This window comes from Carlito syrichta, unplaced genomic scaffold (genome assembly GCF_000164805.1).
Source record: "Carlito syrichta isolate Samal-C Ts95f unplaced genomic scaffold, Tarsius_syrichta-2.0.1 Scaffold98136, whole genome shotgun sequence".
Classification (NCBI taxonomy): Eukaryota; Metazoa; Chordata; class Mammalia; order Primates; family Tarsiidae; genus Carlito; species Carlito syrichta.
Window position 1 is genome coordinate 28550 of NW_007042232.1, and position 10185 is coordinate 38734.

A 10185-nucleotide genomic window follows, 5' to 3' on the forward strand; every position below is an offset into this window, starting at 1 on the left:
TCTCGAACCCGCAGGCTCAGGCAATTCACTCACCTTGGCCTCCCAAAGCACAGGATTACAGGCTGAGCCACCGAGCCCGGCGGAATATTTTAAATAACACCAAAAGTTTGGGAATCTTTGGCAAAGCAAGACGTCTTGAATGAACTCTGGCCCATGGCCCCACCTAGGAATCTGGCCTACAGCCCTGTAAGTTTACCCAGGAGGGAGAAGCACAGGCCCACTCAAAGTCCCAAAGCAAGCCTCCAGCCCAACCAGAGACCCCATCCAGGACAGCAAGGTCAGGAAGGGATGCCCAACCCCCTCCAGGAACTCTAGCGAGAAGGACCAACTGGAAGGAGAGCCTAGCCAAGCACTCATTCTCCTATTTAAAATTCTTGGGGGGTCGGGTGTGGTTGTCATGCCTGTAATCCCAACACTTTGGAACGCCAAAGTGGGAGGATCACTTGAGCCCAGGAGTTCAAGACCAGCCTGGGCAACATAGCAAGATCTGTCTCTAAAAAAAAAAAAAAAAAAAATTGCCTGTAGTCCCAGCTACTTGGGAGGCTGAGGCGAAAGGAATATCTGAGTCCAGGAGGTCAAGGGTTGAGGCTGTGGTGTGATCATGCCACTGCACTCCAGCCTGCGCGAGAGTGAGACCCTGACTCAAAAAAAAAAAATCCTTCTTGGGTTCCCATCACTTTTAGGGTGCAGGTCAAACTCTACAGCCTGACACCCAGGCTTTGTCAAAGTCCTGCTTGCCATACCCATTCCTCCAGGAATGTCCTTCTGCACCCATCCCTCCAGCCTCAGGGCCCCAGAACAAGGTGCTTTGCACAGGCTCTGCCCCTCCATCTGGGAAACACACCACACAGCTGGAACCTGCCCTCAAAATTCAGCTCAGCTGTCACTGCCTCAGATGAACTGTCTGGTTATTTGTCTGTGCAGTGCCCCAGTAAGCCATGAACTCTCGAGAGCAGGGCTTGGTCTGGTTCTCGGTTACAGCCCCACACCCCATTCACCCCACAGTTCACTCACCTCTTCCCTCAGATCTCAGTTTAAAGGCCACTGTCTGATGTTTCCCCCATAGAAGCCGGGCTACCCTCTTAAACTCCCCCACGGCCCCCTGCGATCTACCCTACCCACCTTTGACTCATGCCTCTAAAAACTCCCCCAGGCCTAGCTCCCGGTCAGCCTGGCCCCACCATGGACACTCATATCAACCCCAGAGCCAAGTGCTGCCACATTGTAGGTGCTCAAGTGCCCAGTACTCACTGGGTGCTCAACAAATGTTCACCGAGCGAATGGATGAGAGGAAAGGTCTTTCCACACCAGTCTTAAAGACTGACAGGCTTCCCAGGAGAGCATTCCCAGCTGAGAGGCAGTGTATGCAAAGGCATGGGAAACTGCTGGACTCCTAGAATAGCAAAGGTTCCCCAGACACAGTCCCTGCCCCAGAGAGGGGCAACAGCTACTGCTGTGGTCTGGTGGGGTAGGAAGGAAGACTAGTGGCAGTATTCCCAAGAGGGCGAGTTCATCTCACTGAGGGAGAAATGAAGATGTCATGAAGGTGGGACTTACTAACAGAAGGGGAGATTTCAAGAGGGAGATGCCAAGGGAGGTCATGACAGATGGAAAGAACCGCACGCGCAAAGGTCCAGAGGCGGGAAAGCACATGGCTTCCTATTCAGTCAGGAGTGAGGGCTGTGCAGGAATTCACAGGCGAAGGAGGGAGAAGGGGCCAGGGCTGTTCATAAAGGGCCAGAGTTCCAGGCTAAGGTGCTTGGATGAAAGGCCCTGAGGGACCATGGGAGGTCCCAGAGCAAGGGAGGGTCATGGTCAAAGTTTTCAATGAACAGGTCATTATGGAACTGGAAGGATGGCCCGGAGGGAATAAGTAGATGTTCTAGGAGAGAGAAGCTGAGGTTGCCCAGCTTTCAGGCTCCTGAGACCCCACATGCCCAAAGTCTGCTTCCCACAAACCTTCTGCCTTCCATGTGGCCCACTCCATGTAACCTAGAGCCCTGAGCCCCAGCTGCTGTGCCCCACCCCATTCCCAAGACCCTGCCTGGCCAGGCCAGCCTTGGAAACTCACTCCTGGGAACTTCCTGTGAGGAAAGAGGCTCCTAGGGTCCTGGATCCAATTAGGCTGGGTTTCCACAGCGCTGTGGGGTGGGGAAGGGTGGTTTACATTGTGATGGCTGAGCTAATCCGAGTGGGAGGAGCTGCTGTCTGTACCCAGGTCACTGGGAGCTGGCAGGCTGCCCCCTCCCCTCCCTGTCCCTCTCACTCCCTCTGGGACCCCATCCCCACCCCCAGCTCCCCAGGGCAGTTGATCCTCTCTGGAAGCCTCAGCACCCTCATCTAGGGATCAGGCCATGACTCCCTTCTTAGGGCTGAGTTCTGCTGGCTTTGAACACATGTCCCTCTCAGCTGCCATTTCTTTTGGGGGCCCCCAGCTGCCATCCCCATAGGGAACTCCTAGCACCATGAAATGATGATGATGATGAAGACAGTTATGTCCTCCACACCAGGCACTGTAAGACGCCTCAGCAATACTTCTCACGCAGGCTCCTGACAACCCCATGAGTTAGATACTGAGAACATTTTGAAACATCACACATATTCAGAAAGATGCTCAGAACCTAAATGGACAGCATAATGATTTATAAAGCACATATCCAGGGTACCTAAGAAGCCCTCACCCTGTATCCCTTCTCAATTACAGTCATTGCATGTCCCCCAAAGTTTTTATGACTATCTCTTCTTTGCTTGGGGTCAGAAATGAGGCTCAGAGAGATACTAACCTGCCAGAGATCATAAATTAGTGAGGGTAGAGGGAGCAGTATCCTCTAGCAAACACATTTCTTCTCTGGGCCTCTGTTCTATCCTCTATAAAATAAAGGGATTCAACTAAATCACAGCCTGAATTCCTGGACCCTCAAAGGGACATGTGGCAACTCATGGGTTAAAAGCAGAAATTCTGGAACCAGATAGCCCCAGTTCAGGCCCTTGGGATTGTTACCTAAATCCCCAAGCCTCAGTTTTCTCATCTGTAAACTGGAGGTGTCTCCATGGGGTTGTTGTGAGGATTAAATGAGTTAATATGCATAGAGGCTTTAGAATCTTGCCGGTTATACAGTAAGGACTCCTTAAGCGCTTTAGCTGTCATTGTTGTTGTTGGGTCCTCTAAGGCCTAGGGAGCCTTTTCTAACATTCCAAAGACCCACGTGGAAATCTGACCAACCAGTGATGCTGGAGGGAGGGGGAAGGGGAGTGTAGGGGGCAGTAGCATTGGGCGGCTTTCAGGACCCACAGGGACTGCTCTGCTGACTGGCAGAGATCCAGGTCTGGGATTAACTCAAAACAGGAAAACCAACCGCTGAGCCCCTGGACTGGCCCCCAGGAGCTTTCTAGACAGGTCCCAGTGGTCCTAGGCAGAGAACCCCTAGCAGGCGGCCATAAGCCTGCTCCCCTGCTATATCTCAGGACCCCAAGGACAGGTAGCCTGTGGCATTAGACAAACAGAACTCAGGCCTGGGGGGGCGGGCAGCAGACAGAGCAGGGCAAGGCAGCAAAGGGAAGGCTGCGCTGGTCAGAGCAAGGAGTGGGGTGGGCCTGGAGTGGACATATGGGTGGGGAAAACACCCCATGGAAGACCTACTACAGGTCCTGCCAGACCAAGTCCCTCCTGCCTCTTCATCTCTTACAGCACCCCCACACACACCCCCAGGTCTCAGTGCTACCATCTTCCAGAAGGTCCAGGCCAGGTGTGGGTGTAAGCATGAATCAAGGGTGTACATGAGGAATCTTGTGCAAGGCCCAAAGTTTGAGGCTATGTTCCCTCGGGTATAAATGAGTATGTGTGTTCAAGAAACATCTATGTATAAGAACACACGTGTGCACAAGCAGACCTGGGTTAGCAGAGCTGTGGGCAGATGAACAGGATGTGTACAAGTCTGAGAACATGCATGTGAACAGACACATGGCTGTGTGTTGTTTCCTGGAAGGGTGCACCCAGGTGTGTGTCTGGCTGTGTGATCCCACAGGTGGCAGGAGCGTCTGTACATACTTCTGTGTGACATGTGTATCATGTGGATGTACACTACAGCAGACATGCCTCCTGGCCCCTGGAGGCCCAGTTCAGAGCATCTGTGGTAGTGTTTCTGAACAGCAGGGAACACCCCAAATTGGCAAAGATGGGGAGGGGGACATGGCTAATAGTGGAATAGCTGATGATGTGAATATGCACGATGTGGGTTTGAATGTGTTGGAGTGTCTCTCTCCTAGAACATCTCCTACTTATTCCCTCCAGGCTATCCTTCTAGCCCCATAATGGCCTGTCCATTGAAAACCTTGACCGTGACCCTCCCTTGCTCTGGGACCTCCCATGGTTCCCCATGGCCTTTCATCCAAGTACCTTAGCCTGGAATTCTGGCCCTTTATTAACAGCCCCAGCCCCTTCTCCCTCCCCTTCAGCCAGGTATCTCCCCGCAAAGCCCCAGAACCTGGAATGGCTGACTAGACTGTCCCCTCAGGAACTCTGAAGCCTTTGCCAAAGCTCAGAAAAGGACCCAGATGGTGGGGACCCCACTAAGGATATCCTTGTGGACACACAGATGCGGCAGAGACAAGGCAAGGTCCCTCAGATTCCAGAGCCAAATCCTTCGGCCTTCCCCACATACCTTGTCCACTAAAGGTACTACTCAGTCCCCTCCCCACATCCTACTCAGCCTTCAAGGTTCAGTTCCAGTCCTGGGTTCCAGAAAGCCATCCTCATCATCAGAGCCCCAACCACTTCCACCACAGCCAGCTTCCTCAATCCCATCCAAGCACCAGATACAGCCTGAACACCCGAGAATACTGCCCCCATTGCAGAGGGGAGGAATTAGGAGCAGCTACCCCAACAAGGGCTTTCCCCTGCCTTTGTACCCCAAGAAAGATAGTGTGGCAGCCTGTTGTCTTCTGGGAAGCAGAAAGTCCATCAGGTGGAGGCACATGACCTTGGACAAGACCAGATCTTCTCCCTTCCCATTTCTATTTCCCCAAAGGGTAAAATGAGGTTTAACTAGATGATCTGGGAAGTCTGCCTCCTCCTAATAGTACATGACTTTAGATCTCACATGATTCTCCAAGAATTGTATATATAAATATCATCAGATACAGACTTTTTTGGAGAAATAACTGTTATCGCCTTTCCCTAACTACACCAAGCCTGTCCAAGTACCCTGGACAAGTGCTGAGCACCGGACTATGGAGACAGGAGGAGCTCAAGAAATATGGCAGGTTCACACACCCATTCATTCATTCATACATTCAACACTGTGCACTGAGGCTGCCTGCCTCAAGGAACTCACCACCCAGTGGGAAGAGGCGGCGGCTACTGAAGCCAGAAAGCCACAAGGTCAAAGGCACTGGGAAACCATAACCCTAACATGACTCCCAGGGGTTAAGTCACAGGGGAGGAGCAATACTTCATACTTGGTAAAGAAGAAAATCTTCCTAACAATGAGAACTGCCTGACAACAGGAGGCTGGAGGCCCAGTGAGGAGGGAGCTCACTAGAGGGGGTTTCTAGCAGAGATCAGAGGCCCTTCTGACAGGGGTGTGGGAAAGGGATTCCTGCTCTGCGTGGGGGTCAGGTGAGGTTGGGCTCCCTCTCAACAGGTGAGGAATTCTAAGGAGGAGTGCCAGAGTGCCAGGTTCAAATCCCAGCAATGGCCCCAGTGAGTTACATGAACTTGGGCAAATTACCTAAATCTCTCTGTGCCTCTTCTATAAAACGGGAATAAGAATAACAATGAAGATTAAATATGTTAATATTTATAAAGTATTTTAGAACATGGGCTAAGTAAGGCAGAGTCTACTTTGTAAGATTCTCGATCTAAAATCAGATCATGCTAAGACTCCAAGTGCTAAAGGTTCTGAGCTGAAAGCTTCTCAGATGCTAAGGTTCTGAGATTGGAAAAGACTGGGATTCTTAGATTCCATGATTTAATCATCTCATTATTTCCTAACAACAGCCCAGAGCCTCCCTAGGGAAGGAGAAGACAGACCCAGGCGTAACTTCATCTCCTAGGCACTGCCCAGTCGCCAGGGCTGCTGCCACACCTGGAGCACCCAGCATGTGTCACTTCTACTAAAAGCAACAGCCACACCACACCAGAACCACCTGCTCACTCACTCACTCACATGGGGTTTCAGCACGTTCTAGTGGTGTAGACAGGCAAGAAATGCAGATAACAAATAAACAAATAAATGAGAAGGTTTCAGATACTGATAAGAGCCACAAGAGAATGAACAGGGGCTAATGTGACAGAGGATGACAGTGGGAAGCTATTTTAGAGTAAGTGGTCTGGGAAGGCCCTCTGAGGAGCTGATGTCCAAGGGGAAACCCGTGCAACAAGAAGGTGCCAGGTATGCACACACTTTGGGGAAAGCACTCCAGGCAGGGGCATGTGCAAAGGCCCTGTCAACAAGCTTTGAGAATTCGAGGTGCAGAAAGAAGCCAACGTAGCTAGAGGTGGTGTTTGGGGCTGAGGAGGGGGAGCTGAGGTTGAGAGGTGGGCAGGACCTGGACTATGAAGGGCCTTGCAGACTCAGAAAGAACTTGGGATTTTTTTTCCTTCTAAATGCCTAGAAACATTAGAAGAGTTTCAGCAGGGGATGACAAAGCAGAGCAGGGCTTTCAGGGTCCCTGGATCATTTGGTTCATTCTGAAACCACCACCATGGTTCTCAAAATCAAGGCAGAGACCAGGATGGTAATCAATAATCCTTACCTGGATCTCCTATACATGCCTGGCCAGGGCCGGGAGATGTCACAGACACTGTCTGGTTACCACTCCCAACAACCCCCAAGAGATTCACAGACAGTAGACCAATTTAGAGATGAGAAAACTGAGGGTCAAAGAGGGACAGAATGTGCTAAAAGTCACACAAGCCATGTGACACACTGGGGCTTAACTTCAGGACCCAGGTGCACCACTGTGATGATCTGAGGAACTCCTTTGGTGTTTTCTTCTCTTTTCTTTTGAGTCAGAGTCTCACTCTGTAGCCCAGGCTGGAGTGCAGTGACATGCTCACGGCCACCACAGCCTCCACCTGCTGGGCTTAGGTGAACCCTCCACCTCAGCCTTCCAAGTAGTTGGAACTACAGGCATGTACTACCACGCCCAGCTTATTTTTTGATTTATTGTAGAGATGAGGTCTCACCAAGTTGCCCAGGCTAGTCTTGAACCCAGGGCTCAGGCAACCCTCTCACCTCAGCCTCCCAAAGTGCTGGGATTACAGGCTTGAGCCACTGCGCCCAGTCTTCTTTGGTGTTTTCAAGACTCCTGTTTTTGGAGAGAGCTTCCCTAGAGACTCCTGGAGGCACCAGGAAATAGGGCCCTGACTAATGCTTTACATACCTGTGGCTTTAACACACTTAAGGACTATATTTGTATCTCCCATGTCTGTCCAACCTGGATCATGTAAGCTGAGGATTAGATAAGACAGATGGACAAACAGATGGACTATTGAGATTACTATCCAATAAACTAATGAATGGACGATGAAAGAATAAAGGAATGATCTAGCAACAAATGAATGAATAAATTCGCCAATGGCAAAACAAACAAATGGAGGGAAGAATGAATGACTCCTCACTTTACAGAAAGCAGGGCAGGTAAGTGTATGGCCAGGGAAGGGCTGGGGCCAGCCTGGCTTCAGACCCAGTCCACGCCTCACCCATACGCCTGCCTTCATTCCCCAAAATTAAGCCTATGCCCCAGTCCCTGACACCGACCGTGTCTCCACCAAGTATTGGCCATTATTCCATGGTGCCACCACTAGCAAATGTTGTTCTCCCAGCTCCGTGTACCCTGGTGGTGGGCAGAGTGTTTCACTCTCCCTCTGAGTATATCACAGAGGAAGGGAGTCAGGAGACCAGGGCTCTGGCCCTCATTAGGACCTGAGTCACTAGGTGACTTCCAGCCAGTGGTTTCCCCTCTCAGCCCAGATGAACCTATAGGGCCTTTCCAGCTCTGACATTCGTTGAGGGGTAGGCCTCTGGATTTTTACACAGTTACCAGGTTCAACAGAAGAATTTGAGACCAAAAACTACAAAGCAGGAAAGAGCCCTGCCCACAAGCACCAAAGTCCACGTAGGAAAAGGCCTAGACAAGGAGTCTGCAGGCCTGAGTTTACGCACTCCTCTGCCACTGTTCAACCTCTCCGAGCCTCAGTTTCCTAACTGTTATCATGAAATTAATTATCCCTATCTACACAATTTCACCCCCACTGACTTTCTAGTAGAGCCCAATGTGATAATGACCACGCACCACACCATGCAAACTGTAAAGTTCGGTTCTCCAAGAAATGATTATAATGACAGGGGTGGGAGGGAGTAAAGGGATCATGCTGTCCCACTGCAGTCCAGTTCTGTTCAAAATGAATCTTTCCAGGTTACGGCCCCCAGTGAAGAACAGCAGAGAGAGTCAGCAGTGGGAGCCTGAACACCTAGATCTCTGGCTCAGCTCTCCTACCTGGCGGTGTGACTTCGGGCAAGTCACTTCCCTTCTCTGGACCTCAGTTTCTCCATCTAAAAAAACGCCTGGCTTGGTACCCTCCGGCCCAGGCATGCCAAGCTCCCCAGTTCTGAACCCTCTAACCCCAGCCTTCAACTCCTGACTCTGTTCTCAGGGAGCTCACACTGTCCAGTGGAGCCAGGACACATGCCAGGAGTGAGACTAGAGGGGTCTTCCCTCCAGGAAAAGCTGGGGCAGGAGTTAGAAAGGCTCAGGCAGAGTGCAGGGTCCTTCAGGGACAGTCTTTCCAGCAGGAGAAAGGCCGGACCCAACTCTACCCAGGCGCCTTAGGCAGTGCCAGCCACCCCAGACCTGTGGCCTGAGCTTTCAGAGACCCTCAACAGTCTGCAGAGCCAGTAGGCCCTGACCTGTCCAACAAGAACTTAATCGAAGTCGAAACTGTTTCCACTCTTCAGGGTGTAAGGCAGGGTGGTGGGAATAAGAGAGTACCACAACGGGGAGGGTCACACCACGGGGGACTAGTAAGCCAGCCAACCTCTCCTGCCCCTCCCCTCAGTCAGGACCCACTGGGGTTGCAGGCCTGAACCCAGCCAAGAGCCCACCATAGGGTGGGGTAAGGGAACATTCTCCACCAGATGCCACCTCTGGAGGCCAGGAGGACCACCAAGTCGGGGGAAGGACTCTACAATTGCAAAGGGCCGAGCACACTTGCCTGAGGGTCCAGGGGTCACCCCAATGCCTGGGCAGGATTCCCACCTACAAGGGGGTCCTGGCCACCCATGAAGGAGACAGGCCCACCCTCACACACACAACTCCCGAAGGTTCCATAACTGCTCCAGGGCAGGGTGGTGAGAGAACAGGATTATTTCCTCATGCCAGGAGTCTTAGCTGGAAACCCTGGGCCCACTCCGAGCGCCTGGGACCAACCCTCTCCCCCAGATCTGAAGACATAGTTCCTTACAGTGCCATTTTTATAGAGCCCCTTCCGAAAGACGTTTCCTGGTTCCCCCCAAACTCCCATCCCCATCATCTCCCCGGCGCAGCTCTGAGGAAACCGGCAGTTAACTTTTCCCAAAAATCCTGCAAAGGCGGCTGGCTGGGGGGAGAAATGGACCCCGAGATCCTTTTGCGGCATTTCACCGCCTTCCCCCCAAAAAAAGAAAGAAAGAAAAAAAGAAAAGAAAAGAAAAGAAAACTTTCGGAGTTAACTTTAAATTCCCTGCCCTCCCCCCAAAATCGCCCGGCAGCTTCCCTTTTTTTTTTCTTTAAAGTGCAATTGCATTGTGTCTCACCTCCCCGAAAGGCTCGCGGCTCTCGCCAAAGAAAAGGAAAAAAGCCAACCCTTCGGGTGCCCCCTCTGCCTCCAGCCGCCTCTCCCACATTCTCAGACAGTTTTATTAAAATTTTCAGACAAAAGAAAAACAAAAATGGCAGCCTGGCTTATTTTTAAAACAGGACAGGGACGCCATATTCTGCAGATCTGCAAAAAAAGGGAGAAATCCGGCACTGGCCGCTCCACCGGGCCGGCTGCAAAGTGCGCGAACCGCGCCGTTTGCAATCCGTTTATTTGCATTAAGCCCCATGAATCATTGTTTACCGGAGAATTGCAGCAGGTTTGAATAGCCCGGCTTAAGAAAACACACACACGCACACACACACACACATACACACACACACACA